The sequence below is a fragment of the Hordeum vulgare genome, chromosome 4H (assembly GCF_904849725.1).
Source record: "Hordeum vulgare subsp. vulgare chromosome 4H, MorexV3_pseudomolecules_assembly, whole genome shotgun sequence".
Taxonomy (NCBI): Eukaryota; Viridiplantae; Streptophyta; class Magnoliopsida; order Poales; family Poaceae; genus Hordeum; species Hordeum vulgare.
The window spans coordinates 68,264,058-68,280,315 of NC_058521.1; positions in this window are offsets into that span (position 1 = coordinate 68,264,058).

Consider the following 16,258-nt stretch of genomic DNA (forward strand, 5'->3'; position numbering starts at 1 on the left):
GTCCCGAAGATATGCAAGAAGCCAAGAAATCTATGCAAGAGAAAGGCATTAGATCGGAAGATGTCAAAAATCTACCACCTATCGAAGAGATCCATGGTCTCGATAACCCAATACAAGTAGTAGAAGTGAATTCTCTGCGTAGGTTTGATGAGAGTTATATTCCTTTTGACAAACCTGCTAGCCTATGCTTTGATGAATTTGACAAATTTGTTGCCAAACAATAGAGTTTCAATGATTATGTTAGCAGACATTTGGAACAAAGCACTCGTATGCTTAGCCATTTAAGTGCTTGTGTAGACAGAAATGTCAATGATCTGAAGCTTCTGAGTAAACATGCCTCTATGATTACTACTCAGGTAGAACAAGTACTTCAAGCTCAGAATGACCTGCTCAATGAATTAAATGACAACTCTGTTAGAGTCATTACTAGAGGAGGCAAAATGACTCAGGAACCTTTGTATCCTGAAGGTCATCCTAAGAGAATTGATCAAGATTCTCAAGGAATTAATGCAGGTGCACCCAGTCATCCTAAGGAGAAGAAGAAGGATGATAGAAACCTGCATGTTAGTTCACCAAATACTGTCACGCCTGAAGAACCAAATGATATTTCTGCGTCTGATGCAGAAACACAATCTGGTGATGAACATGAACCTGGTGACAATATGGACGATGATGTTCATAATAATGCTCAACCTAGCAATGATGAGGATGTGGAGATTGAACCTACGGTTAATCCTGATAACCCACAACCTAAGAAATACGATAAGAATGACTTCACTGCTAGGAAGCATGGTAAAGAAAGGGAGCGATGGGTTCAGAGATCTATGCCCTTTCCTCCTAAGCCATCCAAGAAAAAGGATGATGAGGATTTTGAGCGCTTCGTTGAGATGATAAGACCCATTTTTCTGTAGATGCGGTTAACTGATATGCTCAAGATGTCTCCGTATGCCAAGTACATGAATGATATCGTGACCAATAAACGGAAGATACCAGATCTTGAGATCTCCACCATGCTTGCCGATTACACTTTCAAAGGTGGAACTCCTAAGAAACTTGGTGATCCTGGAGTGCCCACTATACCTTGCTCCATTAAAGGAAACTACGTAAGAACTGCCTTATGTGACCTTGGAGCCAGTGTTAGTGTTATGCCGCTCTCTCTTTATCGTAGACTTGAATTGGATAAGTTGATACCTACTGAAATTTCTTTGCAAATGGCTGACAAATCATCTGCTTTCCCTATCGGCATTTGCGAGGATGTGCCTGTTGTGGTTGCTAACACCACTATCTTAACAGACTTTGTTATCTTGGATATTCCCGAGGACGATGCCATGGCTGTCATCCTCGGAAGACCCTTTTTAAACACGGCAGGGGCTGTTATAGATTGCAATAAAGGCAATGTCACTTTCCATGTCAACAGTAATGAGCACACGGTGCACTTTCCGAAGAAACGATATCAAGTACATTGCATCAATGCTATCGAAAAGACTTCATCGATTCTTATTGGGAGCTTTGAATGCCCTATTCCTCGTGTCAAGATGAAGTATGATTTGCTTGTTGGGGAGATACATATCCCCATTGAGGTGACTTAGTGGCTATTCGAAAATTCTCCGTTTTCTCTTGCGATTCGAGAAGGTTTTGTCATGAGGACTTGATCAACCCCATTGACGGATTTTTTCGATGACCATGAAATGGATGAATCAAAAGAGTCACATACCTCTGTTTTGAGCTTTCATTTTATGTTGCTTAGAAGAAAAATGATAGATTTAGTTTAGTTTTCCTGTTTTCTGTTTTAGCGTCCGAGAGAAAAATACCTCGAAAATAAAAGTACTCTCATGGTCCTCAAAATTTAGTATCTTTTTTTCTGGAATATTTGAAAATTACTGGGCCTGAGAGTTGGCCTGGGGGCCTGACTAGTGGGCCACAAGCCCTACCACCGCCACCCCCTGGTGGCGGCTAGCAATCTTGTGGGGCCCACAGGGACCCCCTCCACTCATTCGAGCTCCCATCCTCTTCTTCCACCTCCAGAAAAAATTGTTTCGCAGCTCAAACCCGTGTTCTTGCTCATTTGGTTGTGATTTTCGATCTCCTTGCTCAAAGCACCATTCTCCGAACCGTTTTGGGGAAATTACTTCTTGGTAAGTGACTCCTTCATTGGTCCAATTAGTTTTTGCTCTAGTGCTTTATCCTTCGCGTATTCTTGCTACCTTGGTGACCCTGTTCTTGAGCTAGAAATGTTGATTTAGCTGGTCCCAAGTAGTTTTAGCGCGTGATACGGTGTCTAGGCACTAGTAGGAGTAGTTGCTACAAGTTGGGTTAATCTTTATTCACTTTTCTTTCGAAGTCTCTAAAAATTTTTAGAATTTTTCAGAGCTAGAAAAAGGAAAAGATGAGGAGGTTCTTGAGAGGCTCCTCAAGCCGTAACCCCAAGGAGGATGAGAAGAACCACCCCCAGTACATAGTCCCTCGAGTCACAGAAGTTCAAGCGTGCGAGTGGCCAAGTGATGAATTTTTGCGCGCCCCTGGGCTTTATGAAGACTTTTATTACTTGGTGGAGAACGCAGGTCTTACTGCGTTCGTTGCAGATAAGTGCCCACAATACCTCCTCCTCACCAATATTTTCGTTCAAAGCTTCAGCTTTTATCCGAGGAAGAATCCTCCCATGGTTGAGTTCATGATATACGATGTTCCCCAGTGCATGACACTACAGGATTTTTGCAATGTATGCAAACTACCTTATGTTGGGAATATCCGTGACCCTCATCCACGGGACTTGGAGGATTTCATTGGTACTATTGTTGTTGGAGAGGAGAGAGGAGTGTCTCGCGCTAGAATTGCTAGCATGCATTTTCCTGTGCTTCGGTACTTCTCATTATTTGTGGGAAAATGTTTGATTGGCCGTGGGGAGGCTGGATCACTTAGTTCTCCAGACCTTGCGGTTTTGCGCAAAGGCCTTTATAACGATAAGACTTACAACCTAGGTGCTATAGTGGCCCAGCGGTTGAACACCAACCGTTCCAAGGGTGTCGTCTATGGAGGTATCTATGCTACCCGTCTTGCCAGACACTTTGAGATACCCATTAGACTGGGAGAGGAAGGAGAGATGCTTCTCCCTAAGAAATATCTGGATTATGACAGCATGGTTCGCCATGATTTTCTGGATAGAGATGCTAGTAGATGGATGATTTATAACCTGGTATTTAGTCACGGTACTCGAGAGACTATTACTTTGCCTGATCCTTCTTTGTTCGATCTTCATGCAGGCAGGTACACTATTATGCCCTCAAACATCTACGCATATTGGGGCTTGGCCCAACCACAAGCGCCCGTGCCCGAGCCGCGAGTCGAGTATCAGACGCCAGTTTATCAGTGGGAGCCAGAGGAGCTCACACAGCAGTGGCATCCATAGTCTGCTCCGGAGTATCCTGGAGCTGTTTATTTCCCACCATGGTAGTAGACCAAGCTAGGCCAAAATCCTAAGCTTGGGGTAGTACATGTTCTCACCGACTTTACATTCATGCTTATGCTTTCACTTTGCTAGTCGGAGTTTACACTTTTCCACTGTATTATCCATGCTAGTTTATTTTTCGTTTTCTTGTTTTGTGTCCTTTTGAGAAAACCCAAAAAGATTTTCCTTTCTTCTTTTGCTTGTTGTGAGTTTTCCCGTGTGAATAGATTTCTTTTTCTTTGGTCAAGGTAGAAGATATTGGTTACAATGTTTAGTGGCTCTTGCATGCATACCTGTTTAGCTTTCAAAGAGCCATATTACTTTGTCTTCTCCTTTGTGTTTGCCTCAGATTCAGCTTAGTCCATTGCACGAGCACTCTTATTATTGTTCACATCGTTCGATCGTGCAAGTGAAAGGCAATAATGATGATATATGATGAAGTGACTGAGACTGGAAAAGCTGGTATGAACTCTATCTATCTTGTTTTTGTAAATATGACTAGCTTGTCGACCCAGATTTAGCTTTGTTGTGAGAGAACCATATTTGCAATGACAACTTAGAGATCATAGTTTCTGATGCCATGCTTATTTAGCTAGGAGCTTATAATGGTTTGTCTTGAATGCGAACATAGATTTTGAGATGACTATGATGTAGTATGATAGGATGGTATTCTCCTTTGAATGATTCAAGTGGCTTGACTTGGCGCATGTTCATACATGTAGTTGAAACAAAATCAACATAGCCTCTATGATGTTCGTATTCATGGTGATTTATATCATGTTCATGCTTGCATTCAATGTTAGTCAAACTCATTGCATCTTGATGACTGTTGTCGCTCTCTAGTTGGTCGCTTCCCAGTCTTTTGCTAGCCTTCACTTGTACTAAGCGGAATATTGCTTGTGCATCCACCTCCATAAACCCAAAAAAATTTCCATGAGAGCCCACCATACCTACATATTTGCGGTATCTACCTGCCGTTCCAAGTAAATTTGCATGTGCCACTCTCTAAACCTTCAAGAAATAATCTGTTTTGCATGCCCGAACCACTCATGTGGTGACAGGGGGCTATTGGTATCTTCCATGTTAGGAGTGTTATCCTCGACATGTGTTTATTCATTGTCATTCACGAGAAAGGGGCCGATAATTGGAATGCCCAGTTCCACGCTTAAATCGAAAACATAACTATAAAACAAGACTCCCCCCCGGATTGATGTTAGTATGGACGGTACCCGAGGACTCGGCTAGCCGTGGAGTGTGATTGATTGGTGGTGGGGGAGTTAAAACTTTACTTTTCTGTTTGGGAACCGCCTATAGCATGAGTAGCATGGAAGATATTGAGAACTCTTGGTCATTGCATTGACAATGAAAGCATGCCACCCAAAATTATTATCTCTGTTTTCAAAGCTTGAGCTCTCGCACCTCTGCAAATCAATGCTTCCCTCTGCGAAGGATCTGTCTATTTATTTTCCTATTGAGTCATCCTCCTCTTTTATAAGCACCAATTAGAGAGCACCTCTGTCATTTTTATGCTTTGCTTTTGATTGATATTGAGTATGACTATGACTAGATCTTCGTTGCTATGAATTACAATGTTTAGTCAGCCCTTGATCTTCGAAAGTGCTGTGCATTTATGTTTTGCGGTCTCAGAAAGAACTAGCGAGATGCCACCTATTCGCATTGCTTCATGCTTGTTTTGATTGAAGTGTTGGTATTTGAAAATCATTATTATTTGCTCGTTAGCTGATTATACCATTGCTATTAGTTTACCGTGAGACCTTTGTGTCACCTGCTTATGTGGTTAACTTGTGATCTTGCTGAAATTCTGGTTATGAGTTAGACTTAGTTGCAACAACAAGATCAAACATAGTTTGTCAAAGTTTTTCGTTCTCTCTCAGTTTGTCAACTGAGTTGCTTGAGGACAAGCAAGGTTTTAAGCTTGGGGGATTTGATACGTCTCCATCGTATCTACTTTTCCAAACTCTTTTGCCCTTGTTTTGGACTCTAATTTGCATGGTTTGAATGGAACTAACATGGACTGACGCTGTTTTCAGCAGAATTGCCTTGGTGTTGTTTTTGTGCAGAAATCAAAGTTCTCCAAACGTCCTGAAAATTTACGGAGCTTATTTTTGGAAAATATGAAAAATACCTGTGCAAAGATCCACCTGAGGGGGTTGGCCAGTGGGCCACAAGCCCTGTAGCCGCCACCCCCTCGTGGTGGATGGCAAGCTTGTGGGGGCCACGTGGCTCTGCCGCCCCCAATCTCAGCTCTATAAATTCACTTTCGTCCCAGAAAAAAATAAAAAGAGAAGATTTCGTCGCGTTTACGATACGGAGGCGCCGCCACAACTTGTTCTTCATCTGGAGGGCAGATCTGGAGTCCGTTTTGGGCTCCGGAGAGGGGAAATCGTCGCCATCGTCATCATCAACCTTCTTCCCTCTCCAATTCCATGAAGCTCTTCATCCTTCGTGAGTAATCTATTCGTAGGCTCGCTGGGCGGTGATGAGTAGGATGAGATCTATCATGTAATCGAGTTAGTTTTGATGGGGATTGATCCCTAGTATCCACTTTGTTCTCAGATTGATGTTGCTACTACTTTGCCATGCTTAATGCTTGTCACTAGGGCCCGAGTGCCATGATTTCAGATCTGAAATTATTATGTTGTCACCAATATATGTGTGTTTTAGATCCGATCTTGCAAGCTGTAGTTACCTACTATGTGTTATGATCCGATAACCCCGGAGTGACAATAACCGGAACCACTCCCGGTGATGACCATAGTTTGAGGAGTTCATGTGTTCACCAAGTGCTAATGCGTTGGTCCGATTCTTTATTAAAAGGAGAACCTAAATATCCCGTAGTTTCCTTTTGGACCCCGCTGCCACGGGAGGGATGGACAATAGATGTCATGCAAGTTCTTTTCCCTAAGCACGTATGACGACACACGGAATGCATGCCTACATCACATTGACGAACGGGAGCTAGCCACATATCTCTCCATGTTATAACTGTTGCATGATGAATATCATCCAAACAAATCACCGACCCATTGCCTACGAGTTTGTCCCACTGCTATTGTTACTTGTCTTGCTCTGCTGCCACTGCTGTTACTACTGTTGCTGCTGTTGTTACTTGGCTTGCTCTGCTGCTACTACTGTTACTACTGTTGCTGTTGTTGTTACTTGTCTTGCTGTTACTTGCTACTGTTGCTACTTGCTACTGCTGTCACTACCAATGTTCCTTGCCACTGCTATTACTCATTACTTTGCTGCTACTACTTTGCTTGCAGATACTAATCTTTCAGGTGTGGTTGAATCTGACACATTTAGCTGCTAATACTTGAGAGTATCCTCTCATCTCCTGTTGGCGAATCAACAAATTTGGGTCGAATACTCTACCCTCGAAAACTGCTGCGAACCAACGCGCTGGTGGGCCATCAACAACATTCTTCTAGTTTCGTTGCCGGGGAGTGCTAGCAGCATTCTTCTGGTGCCGTTGCAGGGGAAGGTCTGTTGTTACAGAATCAGCATTCGTCTAGCTATTGCCAGAGAGTGCCAGTCAGTAGCGTGTCAAAGCGACGCGGTCAAGGAAAGCTGTATGGAATGGGGGATCTCCTTCGCGGATGGGTACTCCAAGAAAATTTGCTATGCGAGTGGCATAGATCCCACGAAAGAAATCCCCTTCATTAGCATTATTATTCAGACTCCTTGCTATTATAGCTCCCATGTTAAAACTTCTATCACCTGTTACTGCGCTCTTAAGAATACTAAGGTCGGGTGCGCAGAGGTAACAATGCTCAATCTTGCCATTAATGCATCTGCCTATGAAGAGGGCAAAGTAATGTAGGGCAGGAAAATGAATGCTCCCGATGGTAGCCCGGGTAATATCTCTAGTTTCTCCAACAGTTATACAAGAGAAAAAATCTCTAACCGAAGATTTAGGAGGATGATTGAGACTACCCCAAATAGGTATCTTGGAATTTCTATTGAAATCCTCTAAATCCATGGTATACGATTTGTCATAGAGATCAAACAGTAGAGATGTATCACGGCCAACTGAAAATTTGAATCTACGAACAAAAGAGGCAATGAGAGTAACATGTTGTTCAAATTTATCGGAGATGAATTCTTCGAGTCCGGTGTTGTGAACAAGTGTATCAAACTCGTCTTTGAAACCTGCCTCAATCATTAATTCATCAGAAGGCCATTCACATGGTTGTACCTGTGCGTTCCTTGGTTGGTAAGGATCAGGCTCCCGAATCGCGAGACGGGGACCTCTCTTGCTTGAGGAACCACCATGATAGTTTCTCCTGAACATCTTCCTTTTCTGAAATTTTCAGTGACTCTAAGGAAAAGTGAACAAGGCCTAGCGAAACTCATAGAAACTACTCTCACAAGTGCCTAGAGGCCATATTACGCATCAAAACTATTTGGGACCAGCTAAAATTATCATGCAAAACTCAAGAACATGGTCACCAAGGTAGCAAAAATACGCGATGTATAGGGCACTAGAGCAAAAACTAATTGGACCAATGGAGGAGTCACTTACCAAGGAGCAATTTCCCCAAAACAGTTCGGTGAATGGTGCTTTGCACAAGGAGATCGAAAATCCCAGCAAGAAGAGCAAGAACACGGGTTTGAGCTGCGAAACGATTTTTTCTGGAGGTAGGAGAAGCAGATGGGATCTAGAATGAGTGGAGGGGGTGCACGTGAGCCCCACAAGCCTGGTAGGCGTGACCAGGGGGGTGCCCGCGCCTCCAGGGCTTGTGGCCCACTGGTGTAGCCCCCAGACTAGCTCTTCGTCTCAGTATTTTTCAAAAATTCCAGAAAAAATCAAACTTGTTTTTGAGGATGTTCGGAGAACTTTTTTTGGGGGGGTACTTTTCTACGGAACGCTAAAAGCAGAAAACAGGGAAAACTAAACTAAACCTATCATTTTTCTTCTAAGCAACCGAAGGTGAAAGCTTGGAACATAGTTTTGTGACTCCTCGATTCATCCATCTCATGGTCATCGAAATAAATCCGTCAATGAGGTTGATCAAGTCTCCTTGACAAACCTTTTCGAATCGCAAAAGAGAACGGAGAATTTTCAAATAGTCACTAGGTTATCTCAATGGGGATGTGCATATCCCCGACAATCAAATCATACTTCATCTTAACAGGAGGTATAGGGCATTCAAAGCTCCCAATAAGAATCGATGAAGTTTTTTCGAGAGCATTAATGCAATGTACTCGATATTGTTTCTTCGGAAAGTGCACCGTATGCTCATTAGCGTTGATATGGAAAGTGACATTGCCTTTGTTGCAATCTATAACAGCCCCTGCAGTGTTTAAAAAGGGTCTACCAAGGATGACCGCCATGGCATCGTCCTCGGGAATATACAGAATAACAAAGTCTGTTAAGATAGTAATGTTAGCAACCACAACAGGCACATCCTCGCAAATGCCGATAGGAAAAGCAGTTGATTTGTCGGCCATTTGCAGAGAGATTTCAGTGGGTGTCAACTTATCCAGCTCAAGTCTACGATAAGGAGAGAGAGGCATAACACTAACACCGGCTCCAAGGTCGCATAAAGCAGTTCTAACGTAGTTTCCTTTGATGGAGCAAGGTATAGTGGGCACTCCGTGATCACCTAGCTTCTTAGGAGTTCCACCCTTGAAGGTATAGTTAGCAAGCATGGTGTAAATCTCAACCTCAGGTATCCTCCTCTTATTAGTCACAATATCCTTCATGTACTTAGCATACTGAGACATTTTGAGCATATCTGTCAAACGCATTTGCAGAAAGACAGGTCTAATCATTTCAACAAAGCGCTCAAAATCCTCATCATCCTTTTTCTTGGATGGTTTGGGAGGAAAGGGCATGGGTTTTTGAACCCATGGTTCCCTTTCTTTACCATGCTTCCTAGCAGTGAAGTCATTCTTATCGTATCTTCTGTTCTTAGGCTGTGGGTTATCAAGATCGGCAGGTTCAATATCCACATCCTTATCATTGCTAGGTTGAGCATTTTCATGAACATCACTATTGATATTATCGTTAGGCTCATGTTCAACACCAGATTGTGTTTCAGCATCAGAGGCAGAGACATCGTTTGGACTCTCAGGTGTATCAGCATCTGGGTTGCTAGCGTGCAGGTTCCTATCATCTTTCTTCTTCTTTCTAGGATGACTAGGTGCATCAGTACTAACTCCTTGAGAATCTTGTTCAATTCTCTTAGGATGACCCTCAGGATACAAAGGTTCCTGGTGTTGGAAATATGCCCTAGAGGCAATAATAAATTAGTTATTATTATATTTCTTAGTTCATGATAATCGTTTATTATCCATGCTATAATTGTATTGATTGGAAACACAATACTTGTGTGGATACATAGACAAAACATTGTCCCTAGTAAGCCTCTAGTTGACTAGCTCGTTGATCAAAGATGGTCAAGGTTTCCTGGCCATAGGCAAGTGTTGTCACTTGATAACGGGATCACATCATTAGGAGAATCATGTGATGGACTAGACCCAAACTAATAGACGTAGCATGTTGATCGTGTCATTTTGTTGCTACTGTTTTCTGCGTGTCAAGTATTTGTTCCTATGACCATGAGATCATATAACTCACGGACACCGGAGGAATGCTTTGTGTGTATCAAACGTCGCAACGTAACTGGGTGACTATAAAGATGCTCTACAGGTATCTCCGAAGGTGTTCGTTGAGTTAGTATAGATCGAGACTGGGATTTGTCACTCCGTGTGACGGAGAGGTATCTCGGGGCCCACTCGGTAATACAACATCACACACAAGCCTTGCAAGCAATGTAACTTAATGTAAGTTGCGGGATCTTGTATTACGGAACGAGTAAAGATACTTGCCGGTAAACGAGATTGAAATAGGTATGCGGATACTAACGATCGAATCTCGGGCAAGTAACATACCGAAGGACAAAGGGAATGACATACGGGATTATATGAATCCTTGGCACTGAGGTTCAAACGATAAGATCTTCGTAGAATATGTAGGATCCAATATGGGCATCCAGGTCCCGCTATTGGATATTGACCGAGGAGTCTCTCGGGTCATGTCTACATAGTTCTCGAACCCGCAGGGTCTGCACACTTAAGGTTCGACGTTGTTTTATGCGTATTTGAGTTATATGGTTGGTTACCGAATGTTGTTCGGAGTCCCGGATGAGATCACGGACGTCACGAGGGTTTCCGGAATGGTCCGGAAACGAAGATTGATATATAGGATGACCTCATTTGGTTACCGGAAGGTTTTCGTGCATTACCGGAAAAGTTTCGGGCTCATCGGTAGTGTACCGGGAGTGCCGGGAGGGGTGCCGGGGACCATCGGGAGGGGTGTCACGCCCCAAGGGGTCTCATGGGCTATGGGAAGAGATAAACCAGCCCCTAGTGGGCTGGAATAAGTTCCCACTAAGGCCCATAAGGTTTGAGAAGGAAAAAACACAAGGTGGAAAGAGTTTCCAAGTGGGAAGGTGGAATCCTACTCCAAGTAAGATTGGAGTAGGACTCCTCCACCTCCAATTTCGGCCAAACCTTTAGGTTTTGAGGCTGCCTCCTCCCCTCCCACCCACCTATATATACGGAGGTTTTAGGGCTGATTTGAGACGACTTTTCCACGGCAGCCCGACCACATACCTCCACGGTTTTTCCTCTAGATCGCGTTTCTGTGGAGCCCGACCACAAGGTCATCACCAACCCCCGGAGCGCCGTCACGCTGCCGGAGAACTCTTCTACCTCTCCGTCTCTCTTGCTGGATCAAGAAGGCCGAGATCATCGTCGAGCTGTACGTGTGCTGAACGCGGAGGTGCCGTCCTTTCGGTACTAGATCGTGGGACTGATCGCGGGATTGTTCGCGGGGAGGATCGAGGGACGTGAGGACGTTCCACTACATCAACCGCGTTCACTAACGCTTCTGTTGTACGATCTACAAGGGTACGTAGATCACTCATCCCCTCTCGTAGATGGACATCACCATGATCGGTTTTCGTGCACGTAGGAAAATTTTTGTTTCCCATGCGACGTTCCCCAACACCTGGGTCATTCTACCGCCTCTAGTGACGACTCTGACAGAATTTTCATTCAACTCATTGAGCAAGTCATTCTGAGCCTTAAGTACTTGTTCTACCTGAGTAGTAACCATAGGGGCATGTTTACTCAGAAGCTTAAGATCATTGACATTTCTGTCCACAGAAGCACTTAAATGACTAAGCATACGAGCATTCTGTTCCAATTGTCTACTAACATAAACATTGAAATTCTGTTGTTTGGCAACAACGTTATCAAATTCATCCAGGCATAAGCTAGCAGGTTTATCAAAAGGAATATCACTCTCATTGAACCTACGCAGAGAATTTACTTCTACTACCTGTATCGGGTTATCAAGACCATGGATCTTTTCGATAGGTGGTAGATTTCTGACATCTTTAGATTTAATGCCTTTCTCTTTCATAGATTTCTCAGCTTCTTGCATATCTTCAGGACTGAGGAATAGAATACCTCTTTTCTTAGGATTTGGCTTAGGAGGTGGTTCGGGAATAGTCCAAGCATTCTCATTGCACAAGATGTTATTCAATAGGATCTCAGCTTGTTCTACAGTTCGTTCCCTAAAAACACAACCAGCACAACTATCTAGGTGGTCTCTAGAAGCATCGGTAAGTCCATTATAGAAGATATCAAGTATTTCATTCTTCTCAAGAGGGTGATCAGGCAAAGCATTCACTAGCTGGACAAGCCTCCCCAAGCTTGTGGGAGACTCTCTTCTTCAACTTGCACAAAGTTGTATATTTCCTGCAAGGCAGCTCGCTTCTTATGGGCAGGGAAATATTTTTCAGAGTAGTAGACCATATCTTGGGGGCTACGCACACAACCAGGAGTAAGAGAAGTGAACCAAGTCTTAGCATCATCCTTTAGCGAGAAAGGAAACAGCTTGAGGATATAGTAGTGACGGATCTTTTCCTCACTAGTGAATAGGGTAGCTATATCGTGCAGTTTGGTAAGATGTGCTACGACCGTTTTAGACTCATAACCGTGAAAAGGATCAGATTCGACCAGAGTGATTAACTCAGGGTCGACAGAGAATTCATAATCCTTATCGGTCACAAAGATAGGCGAAGTAGCAAACTTCGGGTCGTATTTCATCCTGGCGTTCAGAGATTTTTCTTTCCACTTGAGCAGTAATTTCTCAACATCATAGCTATCCTTACAAGAAAGAAAGTCCTTAGCTATCTCCCCCTCCATAACATAACACTCAGGCATATCAGGCAATTCATATCTAGGAGAGCTAGTTCTAGCAGGCAAAATAGCAGGTTCTACTTCAATAGTATCAGCAGTTTCAGAAGTATAATCACATCTAGCAGCAACTCTAGCAATTTGTGCATCAAGGAATGCACCTAGTGGCAAAGCAGTATCAAGCATAACATCATCATAAGCATCATGGACAGCAGAAGTAGCATCATCAAGCACAGGCGACATATCAAGATTTCTAGCAGGAGGTGGTGTCGCAAACTTACTCATAACTGAAGGTGAATCAAGTGCAGAGCTAGATGGCAGTTCCTTACCTGTCCTCGTAGTTGACGGCAAGACTTTAGTTCTTGGCTCTATCGAATTCCTCATAGTGACCACCAGACGTAAATCCCAAGTGACTCAGAGAATATAGCTGTTCCTCCCCGGCAACGGTGCCAGAAAATAGTCTTGATAACCCACAAGTATAGGGGATCGCAACAGTTTTCGAGGGTCGAGTATTCAACCCAAATTTATTGATTCAACTCAAGGGGAAGCCAAAGAATATTGTCAAGTATTAGTAGTTGAGTTGTCAATTCAACCACGCCTGAAAGATTTAGTGTCTGCAGCAAAGTATCAGTACAAGGTAGTATGATAGCAACAGTAGCAAAAGTAACCAATAGCAGCAAAGTGACAGCAGTAGCAGCAAAGTAACAGCAGTAGCAACAGAGTAACAGTAGCAGCAAAGTAACGTAGCAAGGACCAGTAGGAAAAACTCGTAGGCATTGCATCGGTGATGGATGATTATGCCGAATGCTATTCATCATGCGACAATTATAACACGGAGAGATATGTAACTAGCTCTAGTTCGTCAATGTAATGTAGGCATGTATTCCGTATGTAGTCATACGTGCTTAGGGAAAAGAACTTGCATGACATCTATTGTCCATCCCTCCCGTGGCAGCGGGGTCCTAATGGAAACTACGGGATATTAAGGTTCTCCTTTTAATAAAGAACCGGACCAACGCATTAACACTTGGTGAATACATGAACTCCTCATACTATGGTCATCTCCGGGAGTGGTTTCGACTATTGTCAATCCGGGGTTGCCGGGTCATAACACATAGTAGGTAACTACAACTTGCAAGATAGGATTAAGAACACACATATATTAGCGACAACATAATAGGTTCAAATCTGAAATCATGGCACTCGGGCCCTAGTGAAAAGCATTAAGCATGGCAAAGTAGTAGCAACATCAATCTCAGAACATAGTGGATACTAGGGATCAATCCCCGTCAAAACTAGCTCGATTACATGATAGATCTCATCCAACCCATCACCGTCCAGCAAGCCTACGATGAGATTACTCACGAATGGTGAAGAGCATCATGGAATTGGCGATGAAGGAAGGTTGGTGATGACGATGGCGACGATCTCCCCTCTCCGGAGCCTAGAACGGACTCCAGATCTGCCCTCCAGAGGAAGAACAGGAGGTGGCGGCGCCTCCGTATCGTAAAACGCGATGAACTCTTCTCCCTGATTTTTTTTCGGACGAAAGGGACTAAATAGACCTGATATTGGAGGCGGTGGAGTTTTGTGGGCCCCACAAGCCTGCCAGGCGCGGCCAGGGGGCCCGCGCCTAGTGGGCTTGTGGGATCCACGCTCCACTTCCTCCGCTGATTCTTGCGCCAGTATTTTTTATATATTCCACAAAAATTCTCCGTAAATTTGCAGGTCATTCCGAGAACTTTTATTTCTGCGCAAAAACAACACCATGGCAATTCTGCTGAAAACAACGTTAGTCCGGGTTAGTTCCATTCAAATCATGCAAATTAGAGTCCAAAACAAGGGCAAAAGATTTTGGAAAAGTAGATACTACGGAGACGTATCATTGGCCTACCTCGGGGTTATCCCCCCCATCAAGAGTAGGGAGTCGGATCTCACAAGACGGCGAATGTAGAAAGGGAAACAACACACTTTAGAATGATGAGACGGAAAACCTAGACCAGGGTCAAGGGAGCCCCTCCTTATCCATATATACCCCAACATCAGTGCGCCAGCAGGCCGAATCGGTACGGGCTGAACGACATGCCCAACAAAGGCCCCAGATGAGGAAGCGGGCACTCAGAAATCCTATTTGACGCCATAGGCGTCCGTTGCAGTGCAATTCTGCTAACGGGTGCGTGCAGCGACCCGCGCTGGGCCGGCCCATTCCAACATTTGTTCTTTCTGTTTTGAATACAAAAAAGGAAGACGCGCCAGAGGGAATCGAACTCTCGATCCCCAACTCGAGTTAACAAGAGGTAACCACTATGCCACTGACCCCGATCTGATAACTAATTTTATTCATCTCTTTTCTTATTATACTTTCTTTGGTTTTCGTTGTTTGCTTCTGTTTTTCGTTTTTTCTTCTCTTTTTTCGTTTAAGTTTTTCCGTTTTTTCTTCATGGCTCGATGATATTTTTATACTTCGTGAATTCTTCAAATCGATGAATTTGTTTCCAAATTCACCATACTTTTGTCAAAATTGATGAACTTTTTTCAAATCAAATGAACGTTTTTTAAAATTTTATGAACTCTTTCTCAAATCAAATGAACTTTTTCCAAATTCGTTGTACTTTTTTTCGAAAACCGATATCTTTGTTAAAATTCTAATAAACTTTTTTCAAATTCAATGAACTTTTTCCTAAAATCGGTGATTTTTTTTCTTCTTTTTTATGATTTTTTCTTCTTCTTTAATATTAAAGTCAACGGTTGACCAGTCAATTGGTCAACCGCGACCGTATAAAACAGCTATCGCCGACCGTCTAAAACAGCTGGTGCTCGAGCTAGCGATCGATCAGGCGGGGCGAGTGGAGCGCTCGCCACATGGACCGGCTGATACGTCTCCAACGTATATATAATTTTTGATGGTTTCATGCTATTATCTTGTCAAACTTTGGATATTTTGTATGCCTTTTATACCTTTTTGGGGACTAACTTATTAACTCAGTGCCAAGTGCGAGTTCTTGTTTTTTCCGTGTTTTTGACCCTTTTCAGAGGAGGATTTTAAACGGTGTCCAAATGGAATACAACTTCTGAAAAGACTTTTTCCGGAACAGAAGATACGCACGAGACGTGAGAACCAAGGCAGGGCCCACCAGGGGAGGCCACAAGCCCCCTAGGCGCGGCCAGGGGGCCCGCGCCTAGCAGGCTTGTGGGCCCCCTATGGCTAGTCTCCCTACCTCTTCCGCCTATAAATTCCTGAAAAATCCAAAACTACGAGAGAGATCCACGAAAATACTTTTCCGCCTCCGCAAGCTTCTGTCTCCGCAAGATCCCATCTAGGGTACATTCTGGTGCCCTGCCGGAGGGGGGATTCGGATACGGAGGGCTTCTTCATCAACACCATGACCTCTCCGATGATGCGTGAGTAGTTCAGCATAGACCTTCGGGTCCATAGCTAGTAGCTAGATGGTTTCTTCTCTCTCTTGGATCTTCAATACAAAGTTCTCCATGATCTTCATGGAGATCTATCCCATGTAATCTTCTTTTGCGGTGTGTTTGTCGAGATCCGATGAATTGTGGATTTATGATCAGATT